The sequence below is a fragment of the Plectropomus leopardus genome, chromosome 12, assembly GCF_026936395.1.
Source record: "Plectropomus leopardus strain MGB_pleo_1.0 chromosome 12, ASM2693639v1, whole genome shotgun sequence".
Taxonomy (NCBI): domain Eukaryota; kingdom Metazoa; phylum Chordata; class Actinopteri; order Perciformes; family Serranidae; genus Plectropomus; species Plectropomus leopardus.
This window is the reverse complement of record NC_142187.1, coordinates 29,785,690-29,807,068: the sequence shown is the minus strand read 5'-3', so window position 1 is coordinate 29,807,068 and position 21,379 is coordinate 29,785,690. Positions and strand designations below refer to the sequence as shown.

At 37.8% G+C, this 21,379-nt stretch overlaps 1 long non-coding RNA gene across 1 annotated transcript in view; it reads left to right on the top strand.

Annotated features, from left to right (window-relative positions):
• The first annotated feature begins 4,267 nt into the window (after window positions 1-4,267).
• The window catches only part of LOC148188127 (uncharacterized), a 203,616-nt gene continuing 186,504 nt past the window's right edge, over window positions 4,268-21,379 (top strand). The window contains exons 1-2 of the long non-coding RNA XR_015778207.1: window positions 4,268-4,791; window positions 6,086-6,179. This is a non-coding gene — a long non-coding RNA (uncharacterized LOC148188127). The remainder of the gene's footprint in view (window positions 4,792-6,085; window positions 6,180-21,379) is intronic.

The window sequence follows — 21,379 nt, the reverse complement described above, 5'->3', positions numbered from 1 at the left end:
TCTCTGCTGTTTCTTTTACTGCTGAGAGTCACACCTGCAGCTTGTAGGAAAATTACATCCTAAATCATGGAATTAGCTACATTTTTATAGATGCATCATATGTTTTGCACATAGCAATTTTCTGTACCTATTTGCAGCTGTCCAATAAATGTATTTACCTTTGCTCTATTATTTTATCAACTGAACCACTTTTATCTGCAAGTATTTATTATTATTATTATTTATTTCAAGTGTTTTATTACAAACTAATTGAGCTATTGACCATGGAAGTCGCTGCAATGTGACTCCTATGCAAGGTCACCTTTCTCAAGGATGCAAGCTTTTTTAAGTTTCTGTTTCTGAGAAAAATGCTGCGATGACTGTCAGACAGAGATTTTGTTGCGTTTGCCAAATGCCAATCATATCCCCTGATTCATTCCTCCTGGTTTGGCAGTCTCATAACCGAACAGTGCAGACACATGTAAGCAACAATAATCCTGACTCAGTGGAGTGTGTAAGAGACAGGGAGATGAAGCACTCAAAGTAAAAACCTATTCTGCAAATAAACGCTTGCTATTCCAGTGGTGCCGTGAAGGCCGGGCTTTTAGAGTGAATATCTAATGGCTTCTGTGGGCAAAGCTAGTGTCTAGAGAGGCCTACTAGATGGTGCTGTTGGACTATGAAAACTCTGTGAAAATCACCACTGGATTTTAAAAAGTCATGCTGAGCTCTAAGCTGAAATAAATAAGAATGTGATTAAAATCAGTCAAGTGTTTTTCACACAGCGGTTCCTGGAACTAAAATGAACCGCCTTGCCTTTGAATTTTAATTCTGTCCTCTCTGAAAGCTTGTCATTGTTCAAGGATGTGGGCACTGGGCAGTGCTGAAATGTGTTTCAGAAAGATATCGTTTGTTTAGAGCAATTAAATCACCTATTAGTAAGTAAATACTCTAAAAACAAATGAGGTTGAAACTATTAGAAAATTTCAGCAGAATAAAGGGGAATGTCAGTCAAACAAACAGCAGCCTTTTGACCTGGGATAGCTCTCTGAGCTTAATTGAATGATTCTGGCACAAAAACACACAAAATGAGTGTTTTGTTACAGTTCAGCAGTAAACAAAATCCATTATTAACACCCTGAATCTTAGGATTTAGTGTTTGGCAGGTGAGAGGAGTGTCTATGTGTGTGTGTGTTGTTGTGGGTGGGGGTGACTTGACAGCTATGGCATCTGGCATCTTTTGATCCAAACAGCGAGAACGCAAATGATGCGTATGTTGATATTTGTCTGGAAAAATTTTAATAAAACTTAATCTCCTTACAAAAAACATCTTTTCCCACATCAGGACAGATTATGTTAGATTCCAGCTACACGGAGAATGTTGCCGGTAACTCCTCGCTCTGATGAATGCTCTCTAAAGCTCCTGACAGTCGGGGGGAAATGAGATGAATATATAAGCATATATGTCACAGGACAATAAAAAGTTAATGTTTCTGACACAGCCTGCAGCCTGGCAGAACATCTACATGCCATCTCCAAGTGTATTCAGGGTGATATGGTGTCTTGGTTTGCATGATTTGTCTTTTAATATTTTTTAATACATGGTGTGCTTCTGCAGAGGGAGCCTAAGGATAACCCTGAAACTATTTATGCAGCACCCTGTTTAGATGTAAACAACAGCACAGTGTTTCCATATATTTTGCATTTCATCTGGTTAGGTTTTTTTTTACTCTTGTTTCAGCTGCTTTTTGAGTTCACTGTGCACTAAAAGCTAATTCTCAACAATCAACCAGGAATACGCACTTTGGTAAATTTCCAGGAGGCCAGGGGCCAGTTTCAGGAGCCACATACATGTTTCTTGGCTTTTAGGACATTTCTGACATTAGAATGTTTCTAGGATTGAAAGATCTTCATAGGATTTTAGGACATTTCTCAGATGTTAGGACATTTCTTGGATATTAGAATGCTTTTTGTAGGACATTTCTCTGATGTTAGGACATTTCTAGGATGTTTCTATGATTTTAGGTTGTTTGTAGGATTTTAGGATATCACAGGCTTAGCTAGACCTTCTGTCAGGAGCTGCAGGGGATCCTCCACTTTTTTTTGATAAACAAGCTCTATTTTGATGTTGTTTTATGCACTCTGGCACCTTATGTATACAAAAAGTACAAAACAATTCCCTGTAAAATCACCCTTTTTTAAAATTGTTAATTAGAAAATCATTGGGGTTCACCCAGCATCCTATTGGGGGCCAGATTTGGCCCGCGGACCATAAATTGTGTAACAGTGCAATAGACCTTTACTTAATGACACTGAGAGTATTCAGCATCTTAATCCATTTCTTTCAGCAGTAGTGCCATTTTATTATGCAGGAGTGGACCAGCCAGTGTGAATGAATACAGAGGAAACATTACTGTACAACCTTGTACCATGGTATTCCCAGCTGGTGCTCACTAACAGCCAGAAATGTTGTTTTCTCTCCCTTGCAGTGATTTTTTTCTGCATCACTTTGTTACATTTCCCACCCTCTCTCTCTACCAAGGACAATATTGATATGTCATTGCACCTCCAATTCAGGGAGCTCACAGATTGGATTATAGACCATAATGAGCTAAGCCTCCCTCTATAGTTATGAGGGCAATGAAATCCGTTATCTAGGTTAGCAACGGAAAGGAGAGAGAACCGACTTCCCTTGACAACTTCTACTACCGTCACTCTGCTTCAATAGATGAGAGGGCATTTGTTATGGTTATTTTTGTTATTTATACAAATTTAATTGCACATAGAGTGAGGATGTACCAAGAGCATCACAGAGAAAATGACCACAGAAACAAAGTAAAATGCAAGTAATGAGACATTGTAAAGTCAGTGCTCCGAGGCTTAAATAGAAGATTTAGCTGTTTTAATTGGAACTTCCTCTTTTTTTCCCTAAAAACTTGGTACTGTATAAAATAATCTTACTTTTTCAACACACTGTATGTAACACTAATTGGTTGTCAGCTGCGGCAAAGATACATTCTCTCAAGGATAGGTGTTGTTTGGACATTTTAATTTAAATTATTACAACTGTTACAAATAGGAAAAACATACACTTTTGAGAAATGAATTAAAATTATATAATAGAATAGAATAGAATAAAAAAATACCCGATGAGCCCAGTACAACCACAATACCTGATTTTTTTTTTTTTTTACAACGGATGGACAGCTTCAATGGACAACCCCAAATACAGACAAAAGGCAGTAAAAGATTATCAGATGACTTAATCACTAAATAATGCTATTATATCACTAAAATGGAATATAAAACATGACCTATAAATCAGAGCCTTATATGTTTCCCTAAACCAATCAACACACAAATAATATAAGCAATGGTCTGCACAATCACATATACGGTCATACAAAAGGAGGGCAGTTTTTCTGGGCATTATTCACTAGATACAATACAATATTGCATTAGAGTTCAAAACCAAAATCCTTGCCTATACCAAAATGCTTTTATCACCTAAACTAGAATCAGATATACTTTATTGATGGGGGAAAACTGTGATTTGTTACATATGCTCTGATGCAAAGCATTTACGAAGTCAGAAATAAGAAGCATGCAAAGTATAAAAATCTGTTTTGTGCATTATGCTACAATGTTTGACACTAGTATGTTAAAAAAAAAAATTATATAAGTTATGTATAATATGCTAAGCAAGTGTGTAAAGTGTGTAAAAAATACAGAAATATGTGCATTGTGCTACATTACAATGTATCAAACTAGCATGTTAAGTTTTAGAAATATAGAATATAGAATATTCCACAGTTCAATTATTGCACCAGTTAAGACAGTGTTGCAAGGAATTGAAATTTTATAGATAAATATAATAAATAGATTATGAAATCATAAAATGCTGACTACTGATTATGGATTAAAGGGCAAAACTAATTAGTAGCCCTGGATATAAAGTTGATTTCCAGGAGACAGTGATAAATCAGGTGGTTAAAAAGGAGAAAAGCACAGGTGTAACTGATATTATTAACCATGTTACATTCAAGTGCATCAGTCCTTGACAGCGAGTACCCCTCACCGATTCATTAGTGTTGCTCTTCTGCTCTTAATGACTCATTTTATTTTTCAACTCCTTTGGCTTTGTGAGATTTTGGGCTCAGACTCAGTTGGCCACAACTGAAGTCAACAATCATTTAGGCTGAAGCATGGATGTATTATAAGGAAGTTGGCTGAAGCAACAAATAGAAACACCTGAGATTGGCTGCAACTCACACGTGACATACTTTTCCCCTGTTGCAGCGTGCCTGGTGTTTTCAAAGCTTCATATTATTTTTTAAAAAAAATAACAATATATAAAACAATCTTGTGTGACAGTGTGAAAAAGGTCGCTCGTAGTGAAGAACCTGAAATTAATTTAATACCTGAATTTGCAGCTCCTCTGGGCTCAGTGTCTGCGCACGAGACGTTCGGGCACGCGCGCACAACGGCAGAAAGTTATGAGCTGTTAAAATAGCTTCGGCTCGAGCTTATGGGCATATAGCTTTCATTAGGGCGCTTTATAGCTAGTTTCAGTTCACTGTGTAGCTTACCCACCCAACCCAACCCCACATTTTTGCTAATTTGGTTTACTGTCACAACTCTCATAGCGTCGTTTTCGGCCGCAGCCGGCACCAAACAGCCCACAGATACGGTTAGCAGCTAGCTAACGTTAGCCGGCGAGGATTTAGCAGCTAGTTAAGGAGCTGGATATTCCCCTCCGGCGTTGGAAGAGACCGAAAAAGCAGAGTGAATACCGGACAAGACATTCGTTAGGTAACCCTTGACAAAAACACATCTTAAAAATGAATGTTTTCCTAAATGTTATCTGCTGTGTGTGTAAATGAGAACCTGTTTGCTAAAACTTTAGCCATGTAGCCAAAGTAAGCTAATGCAATTAGTTGTGTTAGGCTAGCTAATTAACAAACTAACCAGAAAGAAAAACTGACAGATGGACTAACAGACAGATAACCGGACACAGCTACACAGAGTTAGGCTATAATGCCACAATTATGGTGAAATATAACATAAAATTGACGAGTAAGCTTATATTGATGTTTATGACAGAACACTTGCAAACTTGGAGGATGAAATAGGACATGCCAATTGCATATAAGCTATCCTCCTGTTTTAGCAACAACAACCCTTAACTTTAACCTTTAGGGCTTGCTCTGCACACAAAATATGCTTTTCAGAATCAAGCTTTAAAACCCCCATTAATCTTATTTTCATACTTTCATTGATTTTTTTCAACCGACTTTAACCAACCAATCCTAATCATAAATCGTAAATATGAAATATTTGTTATTTTTTTAAAATGTTAACCCTAAAGTAATGCCAGACTGTTTCTGACACTTAAAGAGTAGAAAAGAAGCCTAGTTAATGACTGATGAGATAAATGTTACATTTATAACAATGGGAGCCAATTAACAGTGTGTGAATTATTTTTCTAATGAAACCAATCTTTTATTTTATCACACAGGTAACTCCTGTTATTATGAGTTGCAGTGATGAATCAGAGTGTAAAATTAGAGACACTATCAGATATCACTACAGGGATAAAATAAACTTTGCATAATTAAAATGTAGCCAAAATCACCATCATGTTTCTTGTGTTGTGAACAGTCTTTCGGTTTGTCAGAATCTCTGCTTTAAAAGCAGCGGAACTACAAAGTCTGGAACAATAGTATAATGATTCTACTAACCCAATAAAAATATTATAAACACTTTGTACCTGTCACTGCTGTTACTTCAGACTTTTGTCACAGTTTTTTTCCAGTGATGTGATTGTATAGACGTCGGGGGTTTGACAGGTTATGATCTCATTAGCTCAAGTTAACCTGCTACTGAGCAAGTCAGCTATTCAGCTTAAGTTACCAAGGTTATTTTCCCTGGTAAAAAAGTAGTACTGAAAACCCAGGTTTAACCCTAACGTTACCTCACTAACTCCAAATCCAGCTTTGTAGTACAGGCTCCAGATAAAGGCTGTTTTGCTTATTTGTTAACTCTGCTCCTGATGTAACATTCTATAAGAAAGTTAGCCTGCTAACTCTAATAATGTTACTTTCAGGACGGCTTGAAAGTAGATGTGCTTCAAGTCAGGTTTTCCTGTCTGTGCTGTGAGACAACGACGCTGATGCTTCCCAATTAAATGACAAGCCAAGGTAAGTACTTGATGTTTGTGCTAATATGACTTAAAGAGTAACTAAACCCTTAACTTTTGGCTTGAGCACCTCCTCCCTGGCATGTGAAAAAAATGTCAAAAATGGGCAGGGCTGTGAAGGGGGTTAAGACACACCCAGTCATCCAATTGTGCCGCATCTCGATCTACAGCCCCTCCTTGCCACCTATACACTCACTGAGTACTCAGTTAGTGAGAGGTTGGCAATGGGGCAGCTATCAGCATCAGCCAGTATCAAAACTTAATTACAATGGCCAAGTTTCGACCTTCAAAGGGCTGTCACTATGCATATGCAATATGTAGAGTTTTAATACTTTCCAGTCACGGTTCAAAGTACAAGGTAGATTTATTAGTCATTTTTTAGAACCTCACTGCAGCGGCCACAGGTTTGATTCCCGCCTCGGGCCTTTGCTGCATGGCTGCCCCTCTCTCTCTACCCCTTTCATGCTACAGCTGTCCTATCTCTAGTAAAGGCAAAAGCCAAAAAATATATATGTTAAAAAAAATTCTCCTTGACCCTGCTACATCTTTGCTGTTCCGTAGTCTGATGGTTAATTAATAAATATCCATATATATTGCTTTTAAATTGAAAAAAAGTGGTTTGAGGGGTTTAATTACTCTACTCTACTCTAGCCAATATATTGTTTCTGTTAAGTCGAGCCAGCAACACTGCTAACATGCAGTGTCTTCTCTCTTTACAAAACCTTGCTATGTTTCTGCTATCTGTGTGTAATTGTGAACAATCTCATTCTGCTGGATGATCATATTTTTTTTGGCTTCTTTGTGTTTGTTTATAAGGAAGTCTCATATTGTTGTATGAGGAGATGAAGAATAACTTAGATAGGTTGTTTCCTATTGCATCATTGTACAGTGTACACCTGGGTCCCTAACAGAGTCTAAGATTATGTCGCTGTAGGGATGTAAACATGTTTGTTGCCTTGCACATATTATTATTTCCATGTAATATTGACTTTGTGGAGGCCTTTGTAGCACAGAGGATGGCACTGTTGGTCATATCGCTTATCAAAGCCACATAACCTTCCTATATAAGAAATTCCTCTCATCTATGAATCTGTGATTTGTAACATGCTCAAGATAACAGTTGTGCCGCATAGCTGAAATGTTGGGTATTCAGACTGAAAACAGCATGTTGCTGCAGGTTAGCTGCAAGATGATGAAATATGATCAGGGAAGGTTGCTCTGAGTAATAGATTTGTGAGTTTGAAGGCTTACCAGACACTGAAACACCACACAGCAGTTTCTGTCACTACAAGGAAAGATTTTATATCTCTGAAAAACCATCATGGTGACAATCGTTTTCATCCCTTCTTTTACAATGATTGAAAGATAAACCGTAGAATTATCCAATTCAGATTTCATAGTAATTTACCAGGCTTGCATGTATATAATAGGACAACACAGTGAGATGCCAGATGACACCATGTTCATGTTTTATGCTAGGCGACTGTGTTTTTCACTTGTAGCCCTTTGCATTGTCAGTCTGCTGTGTCAATGCAGTGGTCTCACTGAAAGAAATAATAGGGCTGTGTTTTCTGCACCGAGCTAATGCGACAGCCTGCTGTTGCATGTGCTACGGATTGATGGGTTTAGAAAGGTTGCTGCCATTCTTTTGGCTGTTTTTCCCATTTTCTTACTTCAAACCAAGTCTCTGGTGGAGGATAAAATCATACCTTGGCTTTAAATACCTTTGTCATCTTGCTCACAGCACATTCACAGTTATTTTACTGCAATATTGGCTTCATAGGAAGCTCAACGTGGCTTTTGTCACACATAGGAAGGGTAGTAACATTTTCTCCACATGCTTGACATTGTGTGAAGCATTAGCCAAATTGTGTAATTAAACTCAAAGCAATAGCTTATGCAACTGGTTCATTATAATCCACATTTATTATTCCTTGCAATAGCTGGTTTTGGTTCATTATGTAATGTATATTTTGGTGTTTATTATCATCAGTCCCCCAGTCTCTGCTGGTGATTGTGGTGTATGTTTTGGGGGACTGACAAGTTCAACTCTGCAACTATGCTGTCTGAAATCTGTTAGTTTTTCCTACTGGCATAATCCGTTGTAAAGAAAATTACAGTCAAGGTACTAAAACCAAAACACAAAGTTGGAACCAGATACCCTGCTCAAACTGATTGATGAGTCTTTTAACACATAATCACTAAACAAGTTTCTAGTGTTTGCTGATTTTGTTTGTTTACATCTGTGACTTCAGTATTAATCAGTTCTGCTTTGCTAATTGTGCAAATTATTTTGAAAGGCACAGTTTGAGATGTACTTTCATCTGTGACAAGTGAAGTGTTTCTGTATATGTAATGATAATATAGTATATCTCAGCTTTTCATGGAGCAAACACACTAAAGTATAGCATCAAAAAGGAGCTCTATAAATCAATTCCAACTGAGCCGTCTAGACGGCTGTGTTGTTCTGGGCAAAAAGTGACAGCATTTTAATTAATCACTCGCATAGTGATGCTGCAGTGTAAATACTCCAGATAACAGGAAAAGGGGGGGAGCACCCTGCCACATAAACAGAGTACAATTATGGCCCTTAGCAAGAGCACTTGATTAAGCTGTTTTTGTACCCTTTACTCACTGGGTACTAAACATCTGACTCATAATACATCAGCTATATCAGAAGATTGCTCCTGCTATGATCTTGCATGAATATTCACACAAGTAATTAAAGGAATGGAATGATGAAGTGGATGGGGACAGGAATCAGTGACGCAAAAACAGCTTAGCTTAGTTACTCGATGACAAATACAAGGGCAGTGACTTGAAAATATTAATTATTTTGTCACTTGTGTCACATTGTTTTTTATTTTGAAGTGAATCTTGTAATCTTTCAGTTTTAACCCAATAACATTTATGCACAAGTTACAAAGTATGGCAGCTGTTGGAATTGTCTTTCTTGTACAGCAGGAGAAAAGGACATTGTACTTCATTGTTACAGAGCAACAAAACATTAGCATAATGTTTAAACATAGAGAGAAGGTTAAGGTGGTTGGATTCTTCAACAAAACATTACAGTTTTTTTTTATGTTTTCCTGTTGACAGTCAACATCTTTTTATTCTAACCATGATTGTGATCATTTCAAAACCAGGTCATGGTGTTTCTTTAAACATAAGTCATTTTTGAACCTAAATTGATCCAAAACCTTGTTGAACATATCCTAAATACACTAATAACTATAGGGCGCTATTCATAAGTGCTATGACTGGGGATGTTCTTAATGACTACATTCCCTGATGTTTAGTCGTAAGTTTTAACTTGGACTAGTCTAGTCTTCTTCTTCTTCTTCTTCTTCTTCTTCTTCTTCTTCTTCTTCTTCTTCTTCTTCTTCTTATTATTATTATTATTATTATTATTATTATTATTATTATTATTATTATTATTATTAATAATAATAACTTCATTTATAAACCAAAATTCATGCCTAGACTGCAGGCTTAGACAGGATAAAACAGCCATCAGTTGAAAACACATTTCAGGAGAAAGCAATGGTAAAAAGATGTGTTTAAGATTTTGTTGTTTGTTTTTCAACAGATTTAGAGCCCCTGATACTCCGCAGGCAGACTGTTTTGGAGTTTAGGGGCATATTTTACAAAGGCTGCCTCTCTGTGCCTTTTAGTTCTGACCTCTGGAAGAGGTTTGAGTCAGAGGATCTTAGGGACCTAGTGGGCACATATATCTTGACCATGTCAGCCAGGTAAGATGATACAAGGCCATTCAGTAATTAAAAAACAAACAAAACAAAACTAAACTAAAACACCCAACAAAAAACCAGCTCACTAAATACAATCAAAATAATGGTGTGGTCTGATGCAGCGGCCCGGCACATGTTTTTTTTTAGTGTTTAGTATTGTTGCTCTCTTAAATTATTTGTATTATTTTGTGTTTTGTTTATGGCGCTGCTGAAGACTCAGGAAACTGACTTTTGTTGTGTTAAACAATGATAATAAAGATCTTATCTTATGAGTAGTGTTTCTGATGCTGTGACAAAGGTGTTAGCAATGTTTAATCCACTAGTTGACCAATCACACACATCCCTAGGTGTGCTTTCTGCTTAATACTAAATGCCAGTATCCTGCTGAGTTAGCAGGTACTATACAGCATCCTGAGAACCTGTGACTCAAGGTCAAAGACTTGCGACCTCATTGCCATGTCAACAGAATTTACATGACTTTTGCCTCATTGGAGCTCAACCAAAAAGCCCAAAGACAACATGGTCAGCAACATAGTCTTTTACTGTATTGTGTTCTTACTGCACAAATAACACCATGAAACCGTCTATCTGGCCACAGTTTTCCTCCCTACTGTTGACCCTTTTGGCCTTGTTGGCCTTTTGGGTCTGAATCTGCTCGTTGCTTCCTGACAGATGGCCTTGTGTACCAGTCTTTTCCCGGTCTGTCGGGGGGCACCAGCTGTATGTACAGACTGGGCTTATGCAGTCAGTGCCCATAATGTAACTCACATTCAACATTTACGCTATATTTAGTTGCAAATAATGTGAAGTCTTGCATTGCACAACAATATGAAAACCAATTTCATCCGGCATCGTACTTAAAAAGGCCACGCTGGTGGTGTTCCATCTGAACAGTTTACATAATGTTGCAGTAATCTGACAAAACAAGGTGGTAAAAACATTGAGCAACCTAATTATTCTTTGACATTTCTGGCTTTAATATTAGACGTGGCTTTGTTCAGCAAGAAAAGTGTAATCCACGAGATACTTGCTCGCGTTCAAAACAAAACGTGCGTGTTTGTATGAGATACCAATTCAAAGTACTCTCAAAATAATTCACCTCGCGTGAATAAACAGTCGGAGATAATCAACCCCTTATTGAGAACCAATGAAAATTCTTCCCAGGAGTCATTTGGAAATGATGCCCACCAGTATATTAATAGTTTGGAGGACAACAGCAGCGATAGAGACAGAAGGTTAACAGCTATTGGCCAGTTAGACTCCTGGGATGCAGAATGGCCAATTACTGTGATTAATAGGGGTCTAATTAAATAGTATCCCTCCTAAAGAATGTTTTCCGTGTAATAAAACACCAAGCAGATATTGTTTGCTCTTTCTCATATTTTATTACTCCTGTGCTGTTCATATCTGCGAATCTCAGTGTTGTGGGTAGATCATCAATGCCTCTCATAAAACATTATCATTACTTGAATGCAGACTGATGGGAGTCTGTTTGTGTATTTCTGTGTTCTTGGGGTTGTTTGTGCCGTGTTCCCTCATCTATCAGTAGGCTGCCCTTCTGTGATGGCTGCCGAAGCTCCATTAGTACTCACAGTTCTGATTGATGTTGCACAATACTGTGTTGGAAGGCTAGGATTGTTGTTGTGAACCAGCGACATGCTTATTACAACACCTTTTCACCTCAGAAAAGGGAAATTTCCATGCTGATTTTGTGAGGCTCCGATTTGCATTGATGTTGAGCTCAGCAAATGTCTGAAATCATTTGATTTTCAGATTTGTTTGCAAATGTACCATGTCTTTGTGTAAGAAAAATGTTTTTGAAAACAGTGCAGTTTTGATAATAGGGTATTTCTTGAATGGATTTAAAGAATATGTTATTTCATGTGGAACGGTTCTAAACCCTGACTGGCAGACTGCACATGCTCCCCTGATTCAGATGATTTAGAGCTGCTAAGTGGTTACATTTGAGCCGCTGTGTTGGTTGAAATGCCGCAAACCTGCTTGTTTGGAAAGGATTTTTAGCAGTTATAGTGAGAGCTGTGACAGTCAAGGTCCAGTCCCCTTATGATCCCACTTATGAGCTAACTGAAACAACATAAAAGTGGATGAATTTTTCCTCTTTTCAAATGAAATGAAAACCGGCAACTAGAGAGTCCAGTGATCAAACAGAATCAAATTCTCAGCGTCTGTGTTAAACATCCTTGATCGTGTGAAGTTAAAAGATAAAATGAAAAGATGTGAAAAGTGAGTTTGGTTGATTTCCGGTTTTGCCAGTCCAGCCTGGTGTACAAGCTTAACTGGTTTAATTTATGCAAACTGGATGAACTGGCATTTGTCCTTGTGTCACGTTCTGACAATTTTAAAAGAAGCCCCAGTCAGACCACCAAATTCAACTCAAATTGCCTTAGTAGTAAGTAATATGAGAGCGTGATTAATATAATGTCATGTTTGTAAACTTTCTAATCAAGTAACTCGTGTTAAATTTCAGCAGAGGGTGGAGAATGGCACGTTTGTTTTCTTTTTGGTTGATTAGGGGAGATAACAGACTACGTCTTCTAAAAAGACTAAAATTGCACCAATATAACAACATTTTGGATTTGAAGCAGTGATGGTTGAAAAACTGCAAACCTGCTTGTTTGGAGGGATTTTAGCAGTTTTCGTGAGAGCTGTGACTGTCACTGTCCAGTTCCCTTATGATCCCACTTATGAGCTAACTGAAATAACATAAAAGGGGATGAATTTTTCCTCCTTTCAAATGAAATGAAAACTGGCAACTAGAGAGTCCAGTGATCAAACAGAATCAAATTCTCAGCGTCTGTGTTAAACATCCTTGATCATGTGAAGATGACGTAGTAGGTGCTATTAAAATGAAAAGATGTGAAAAGCACAAATTGGTTACTTTATAAGATCAGACGCTTATATGGTTTCTCTGATGAAAACATACTTTTTCCATGTGATCTCGCTTCAGTCTCTTTCTTTTGATATCTGTCAGCAAAATTGAATGTCTTGAAAAATGTAGGCTCGCGTTATGTTGCTACTTTTCAATATGGCCTTTGAATTCTTGTCTGCATTCATTAGTGGGAAGCAATGGCACCATGAGTACCAGGGCCAGCTGCCAAGACATCCATGCCGCGAGACAATGAGGGAGATCGCCGGCTCTGTAGCCTGCTGATGAGTACACAGTCTCTTTGATTTTGCATTTGAAACAGAGATGTAAAGCTTGTAACCCGCTGGACTGTCAAAAAGAAGCTGAGCCGAATCACTCAAGTTTGGATTTACTTTGTGCCAGCTTTGCTTTTGTTCCTTCCTCAGTGGCGCTTTATTGTCACTATCAAGGTCATAAATGAGTCAGAAATGGAACTGAAAATAGTTAACATGTTGTCTTCTCTCTGTGTCTGATGAGTTTTTGTGATGGATTGTTTGCCTGAAGAAGTGTGGGTTGTTGATGAAAATTAGGATGATGTTTGAGATTATTTGTCTATACAGATATGCAGGAAGTATGAGAGAAAGAGAGATGACATGCAGGAAAGGCTGAGTCAGATTCAAACTGACAGCCTTAACGAGCTAAGCTTCCCACACACAAACAATTCCGTTTTTATTGTTAAATTCATGCTGTTTGGCAGATACATTTTTTTTCGTCATATTTTTTTTGCCAGCAGTATATCTGTGGCATTGCCTCATGTACAATGACATGTGACAAAGTGCGGTGATTGCTTTGCTGCATATTGAACGCACCATTTTAGTATTCCAACGTTGCACATTATTACACCGGTTTCCACACATTAACCTTTCCTGAGTTCTTTCCTTACCGTTGTGCTCATGTGTTCCCAGACTATGATTAATATGCCTTTGCCCTCATGTGATAAAATCTCGCAAATCTCCCTTCCTGCCTTCCTACAACTCCAGTCACCTTATTATTTTCGAAAGGTTGTATGGTCACTGAGCTTAGATTATTCCATTCCCTGCTCTACATCTTATATTATATCTCATTCAAATGTGTTTTTTCACCAGGAATGGAATATGGAAATGTGTTTTAGCTTATGTGTGGATGATGTTTCACTGTATCACGTAACCATTTCATCAACTTCCCACCAGGGCAGCTGGTGTGGATGTCCTTCGTTTGCATGTGTTTTCTAGACTGGTCCTTTGTGGCTAAATTGTGACGTGAGGAATTGAACCAGAGACTACATCTACTGGGGGACTAAGAAGTGAAAATAAGGTTGTCATAAACCTCATTTATTTTTTACAGCAATTTTCTATTGACAGTATTTGCACTTTCAGTGTTTTGTTGTACATAAATTCCCAAAAGATGTCCTGATTATTTCAGGTTTGGAGGAGATGTGTGCAGGTCCTTAAAGGATAAAGCTGACATTACTCTCTTTTTTTTTATTGTCAACAAATCCAATAGAAGATGAAAACAAACAATATCTTAGTTTGTCTCTTAATATTTTAATATTTCCGTTCCCTGTCTGTGGCACTTAGCTCAAAGCCCATTTGTTTCTACTGAGGATGAAGTCCTAGAAAAACAGGTTGCGCATTTATAGTTTCATTTTAGATAAAGGCTCAGTAATTTCCTACAACTACTACGCACTGTAGTTTTTAGCAAATGTTCCTCAAACAGTAGTAAATAGTGCATCTTTGGGACTATAGTCTTACAGCACTGGTTCCCAGCCTGGTGGTCACAGCCCACACTAGGTGTCCCCAAATCCTCACTTAGAGTCACAAGACCTTCTTAATTTTTTGAAGAAAACTACATGAAAAATTTTGATTATTGTACAAGATATAAACTTAAAAAAATCTGTCAGGAAGGGCACAGTAAAGATCTCAACGCAAGCTATATTCATAGAGCCCTATTCTCTGCTAAACTGTCACATTCTGTATTAAAAAAAGTACACCGTTAAAACAACCTATGAGCTAATAGAACAATGGCAAAGCATCAGGTAGAGGAAAACACTGAATGGAAAATAAAGCTTATTAGGTATGTATGACTGTTGAATATACATAGGAGGAAATAATCTGCACCAAATTCGTCCTGAACACTCACTGTACACAATGTTGCTGCAGTTATAGTGTTGTACAGTTTATCAGCTCTTCTGCACTGTTATTGTTATGCATTCAATATAATATGAAATATCCATAAAATATGCCACTTAGTCAGGGTTTGTTGTTGTTTACTCAATGATAGAAAAAGGGTCCCTTAAGGAAATAAACCATTGTCCTACCTGTTTAAATTCAAGGCCTGAAAATGTGTTTAGTAAATTTAGTGTCTCCTCATATGGTTATGACAGATCTGTCTTTGCTTCGTTAAAACTGAATTTGACATCGATCTGTCAATAAATAGACAATTTAGTCTTTGGTTTAGCTTCATAAAATTTGGAAGAACTCCACACACTCTGTCCGGGCTTTGGTGTCAAGACAGTATTACAATAAACATGAATAATTGACACAGCTCAGCTCTTATGAAATATTCATAGAAATTTATCAACTGGATTTGTTATTTGCACTCGAAAAACATCGGACCTTTGGAATATTCTAATTATTATTAGTAGTGAATAATGCACAAATAATCTTTTATACATGACCCCATCTATTATTTATTAATTGTGGTGTTTTTCTACATGATAGGGGAAAAAACGCTCTCTAGGGCTACACTCATTGCTTCCCATTATCACATTTCACTAATCTGAGCTGCTGGAATAGGTCTTGCTGTATTAATCAAATACTTGATGAAAAATGTTTGAGACAAATTTTACATTACCGTAAGGCAAGAAAATATTTAATCAGACGTGTTTGTCGTTTCGGGGTTAAACAATTCAAAAAAATCTTTTATTTCTGACCTCTAGATCTGGTGAAAACTCACCAGAACTTTTCCTAAACATTACATTTTCTGTGTTTTTATCACTCCTGGCAATGAAGTTAGAATAAATGCGAAAAATCCTCAAAGAGAAGAAGCTATAAGGAGTTGTTTTCAGGGAGAATCTTCAATGTCCATGACTGAAGTAACCTAACTTCTCCCTTGAGTCAGTGACTATATTTCAACTCCAGCATATGCTCAGACAAATAGCTCTGTGCATTAACTGAAGTTAAAAGCTAAGCCTGACCAAATGGACCTATCTACCCACAGATACTGTTTCAATTAGCACAGAGACAATGATGAAAAGACATCCATTACAGCCCACAGCATGTTTTCAACAGTGGCAGATCTGAGGTATGACGACAGGAAGAACAAGAGGAGGAAGTGATTGCTGTTGTCTCTATAGTGTTACTCTGGGGAGACCATTTTGTTCTGCAGTGCAGACTTGCACAGTATCTCTACTTGAGCTCTCCAACACATCAGCCATTTCACATTTCCTCAAAGCACGCAGTTATTTTCAGAGTGAGGTTGTGAAAGATTCAGCATGTTCACAATCCATCTTTACTAGAGTGCACTATCTCTGTTTCTATGTGGGTACTCTGCACCGTAAGGTGTCCACATAGCAAAAGAAAAAGTGCAACACACTCCTAATATTTTAGGAGATAATTCTGGTTTATTTCATATTAGGTGTTTTGGAGTTTTTGCCATAATTTCTAACCGTATTTGAGATCTAGGAGCGCACCCACATTGCAGAGGAGACGTTAGACAGAGCAAAAAAGACATACAAATCAGATGATTAGATACAAACTCCCCAGGTTATAACAAACACCCAGACTTATTCAGAAGATAAGAAAAGGCAAATGGGAAAATTATTACCCTGTCTGTTGTAAACATCCATCACAGGTGACATTGCTTAGATTGTTGGTACTCTAACTTGCACTTTTACCTTTAAATAAAGTGGTTTAGTTTCATTTTAGTTCAAGGTCTACATACAGCTCAACTTGATCTCAAATGGGCCGCACCATTAAAACAATTTCATAATAACTTAAAAATAACAACACTTTCAAAAGTGTCCCTGCCTTTCAGTGTAAATAAGTACATTTTGAAAAAGCCCCTTCCATTCACAGGACAGATGATAAACAGTGTGAGATGTCTCAAGACAAATAAGTGCAGTTTCAACAATATTTCTCAGTTTTTCCCCATTCAGTCAGTCTGCCATTCACTATCATCGTGTGTGCATTTTTGATACATTTCCACCTCTGCGTAGTAAAGCTGGAATCACCAGAACCAACTAAAGTGAAAGCCATTGAGGAGGCAGAACAAGGCCACTCATTGTTAAAATTGTTCTTGAAACCTGGCACGTCTAAGCCTTCATGCGTCAATATTAAGTGTGCAAAGTCAGTGGGCCAGATTGGACTCTTTGGGCTGTATGCTTGACATCACTGGTTTAGATGGACTGGCTAAACCCTTTGCGTGTTCACAAGCGACCTGATCATTTGACTGTTCATGTGTCTTGTCAGACTTGAAGTTTTGTTTAGTCAATCAAAAAACAAAACAAAAGAAACCCTACAACTATTTTCTGTTTTAAGCTGAAACACAAGCCATTTGCTTTTTTTTAGTCTTGAATGTGAGGATTTACTGCTTTTACTTGTCTTACATTATTGTAAACAAAGACTGCATAAAATCTATGGACGTAGTAGTAGTACTGGCAGCTACGCCCTTAATTATGTGAAATTTATAGCCTTGATAAAATGTAAACAGGAGAGTTTTATGAAAATGGTGTAAACGTGTTTATTTCTGCTGCAAAGTTGTACATTTTATCATGGGGCTCTATGTGGATTGACATGCTTTTGGGGCCAGCCTCAAGTAGCCATATGAGGAACTGCAATTTTTGGCTCTTTATTTTTCAGCTGTGGAGATTGCAGCATGTTTGCAATTAAATGATGTTTTGCACCTTTAGTCGCACGAAACAAGCCGTTTAAATATGAGCTGGCACCATGGGATCTGGGAAATTTGTGATAACCAATGATTACTATTTTCTAGCATTTGATAGACAGTGATTAGTTGAGAAAATAATTCGCCAGATTAATCAAAAATTTAATGGATCATGAATTGAAGCCCTAGTAATAATGCCGTTTTCCCGTGTTTCAGCAATTAACCTTCATTGAGTACAATTTTATTATTACCAACAGAAATGTTGGCCAGAACACCAAGAAAAAGGGTCTGTTGTGAGAAGCTGGAATTATTTTTCAAGTCACAAGAAATTATTTGAGGATATTGCAATCTGCCACCTGTGGTACTTTATCACATCTCCACATCAAGTACAAACTGTTTGTCCTCATTTCTCAGGAGGACACCTTGTACTTATAAATTACTGCTGCGTAGTGTGTGTTCTCAGACCAGCAAGGGACACTTTATACTGTGTGACAAAAGTGGGTAAATTTGCGTGGCTCTATCTGGCTGTCTGATCTAGGTGGAGGCTATTAAAAGATTTACATGCTGTGCAGATGCCCTTTCCATCATGGCAGGATCTGCTCCTAATGTCACCTTTGTCACTGTGACTGACAGCATCGAGAGAGGAAAGGGAGGGGTCACCTGCTCTCCAACACAGGACCACCTGTCAGAGCCAGCAGGCTCTCAACTGATGATGTTTAAGATCAACTTGGGGGCAGTGGACTTCACTTCAAGGATGTACGCTTCATAAACTCAGTGGTAGAGCATTCATTAGCTCCATTAGGCCGAAACTTTCAAAGGGTAACAGTGTCATTGACCTGAATAGAGCGATTTCTGTGGGAATCATCACTCACTTAATGTCCTGGAGTGTGATCTTTCCTCTGGGGTCCTACTAGTCAACTTTCTTTTCAGGTGATGGCCCATATCTGCTTTTATGACATGATTTAATTTACTCGTGGTCAGTGTCTCAAACTCCCTTGTGTGAAATCACTGTTTTTACTCATTTCATATGTGTCGCATTACTAGACATGTGATGTCACTTTTTAGGGGATAGGTGGTCCCTTGCTTCCATAGGATGCTCATTGAAGCAGGAAATTAAAAAAGGTGGAGCACCACATTCATAGCCCATCACCTTTATTAAGCCTTGTTTGCACAGACAGAAAAGTGAGTATGTTCATTTCACGCTTAAAGTTACAAGTGTCAGCTGTACCCACTTCCTACTTAACTCCGAAGAGGAGCTGAGACGGATCCGCTCTTATTGTCATCGGCCTTTTAACAGATGGGGCTGATCACAGAACATAATCTCAGCATGCTTAGCTGTTGATGTACGGTGTGTTTGCACCTGAAGTCGGCAATCAACAGAACCAGAGAGGAATTTATGTTGACACGCTGGTGAAAATCACCCTGTGATCTCAATGAATCAACCTCAATACAAGCAGGATTAGGGATTTTTCAGGGAAATATAAAATCACGCAGGAAAAGGTATAACCTTCACACCAGGGAAAAAGGTACTATATTGCAGTGTGATTCAGAGCTCTATGCTAACTTTTTTCCTCCCCAAGGAGTTAATGTGCTCCTAAATTTAAAAAAAATAAATAAATAGGAGCGCAAAAAAAAAAATTAGGGTCACACCATGCCACTGTATTTATACTTCTGCTTGTGTATTGTATTGCTTCTGCAAAACATTTTTTTTTCTCATTCTGAGTGAGGTGGCTGGTCAATGAAAAAATCCACCAGCCAAGCATATAAATGAATGAATGAATGAAGATACTTTATTAATCCCTGAAGGGAAATTTAACTGTCAACTAACAACTCGAAGGACGTCTGACACAAACAATAGAAAAACATGTAAACATTAAAATACTACATTAAAACTGGGCAAAATGATAAATTACCTTTTTTGTGTTTCATATATACATGTGTTTCAGTACTTTTCATTGAGATAATAGTTTACTTTGTTGAAGGCAAACTTAAAGAAGAGGACAGAGAAAAATCTTAAGCAGAATTATTTAAGTGAGAAAGGTAGTGTTGCTGAAGTTAGTGTCCCCACAAAGGCATTTCTGGTAGGGCATTTCTGTTACTCGCACAATGTGCTCCTAAATTGTTTTTCCAGTGTGCACATATAAATTTGTAGGCACAATTGTTAGAGAATTCTTTGCATTTTAAAGGCTTGTCATTGTTATTATTCTCTTTCTATGACTAGCTATGGAGGCATATTTGACACAGACATCATACAGGGTGAAAATAGCCAACTGCCAGAGTAATCCAGAATCATCCAGGGAGTCGTAAAACAAATGAAGTTTCCCCTGCAGTGACCCCAGCAGGCCCAACAAGATCTGAAAAACCCATACTTTAAAACAAGAACACTGGGACTGGGAGATGGAATTTAGGAATATACATGTACATTGTGAACTGTGGCGATGGAGAGGAGCCCGTGCTGCTTGAGACAAAAGTGGGTCATGCAAGAACATCTTAAGGGACTGCTGTGAAATTCTAAAAAGTCATTTGCTGGGAATTGAATTTCTAATGATACTAAATGAAAATGGAGCTGTGAAAGTGTTCCGCTCCTGCGCGAGCCCCACTTTCTACAACCCCACTGAGACACCGAAGCGACACGGGAGGGTAGTAAAGGCAGGGCTTATGGAAATGAATGGCACCATGTGAAAATCACATTTCATTGTGCTTTATTAAACTTTATGGCGGCTTGATGAGGCCCATGGCTCTTAGATATGATGTCATTCATTTACAGTGTTGGGGGGGGTGGAAGTTTTTGTTCCTCATTTTCATATACAGTAAACATTTAATTAGGAAAAAGCTGACTATAGTAACAGTCAGAGGGAAGTTGTTACAGAAGGTTCAGCTGTTCAAGTTACATGTGCACCAACAAAGATGCCAGCAGTGTGTTGTGCAGTAGAGTGAGCAGCTTTATTGGGGCAGCAGGACAAGCAGTTAACTGTTATTGATTCAAGGATCAGCAATAACTTCTCCCACCCAGTTATTCCCAGCTAGAAATGTTAACGGAAACTCATCTTTTACAAGCTTTCTGATCTTCAGGCTACCACTCTCTGTGATGGATTAGTTCTGTTTGGTTCAACTAAGGTTGTTTTTTTAATCATTATAGATCTTTTTTTGATTCACTGGTTGATTGTTTCATCTAAAATGTCAGAAGAAAAAAAAATGCAGACCACTATTTCTCATATTTCGAGAGGCAAAGCCTTAGTTCTTTTATAACAGATGACCAACATCCCAAAATATTAAATTTCCAATAATAAAAAAAGTACAACACACATTTGAGAAGCTGTAATTGATTACATTTGGCTTTTAAAAAATAATTGTCATGTAGTGTTAAAACAATAAGATTAGTCGGATGACAAAAAGTAATCTACAATTTAAATATAAAATGTGTAAAGCTGACCTATCATGCTAATTTTCTATCATGCTCTGATTGGTCAACGTTTCGGCATCTTCTGTATGTGAGCTGTCAGTGTCTCTGCACTTACTGGCACCAATAAAACGAAATGCTCACAACTGGACATGTTCCAGCAGGAATATGATTGTGGATAAATGAACATCATCAACAACAAGATCACATGTCTCAGTGTTTGCACGTTAGCATATAGCTACAAGTGGCAGTGTAGGCTGCAT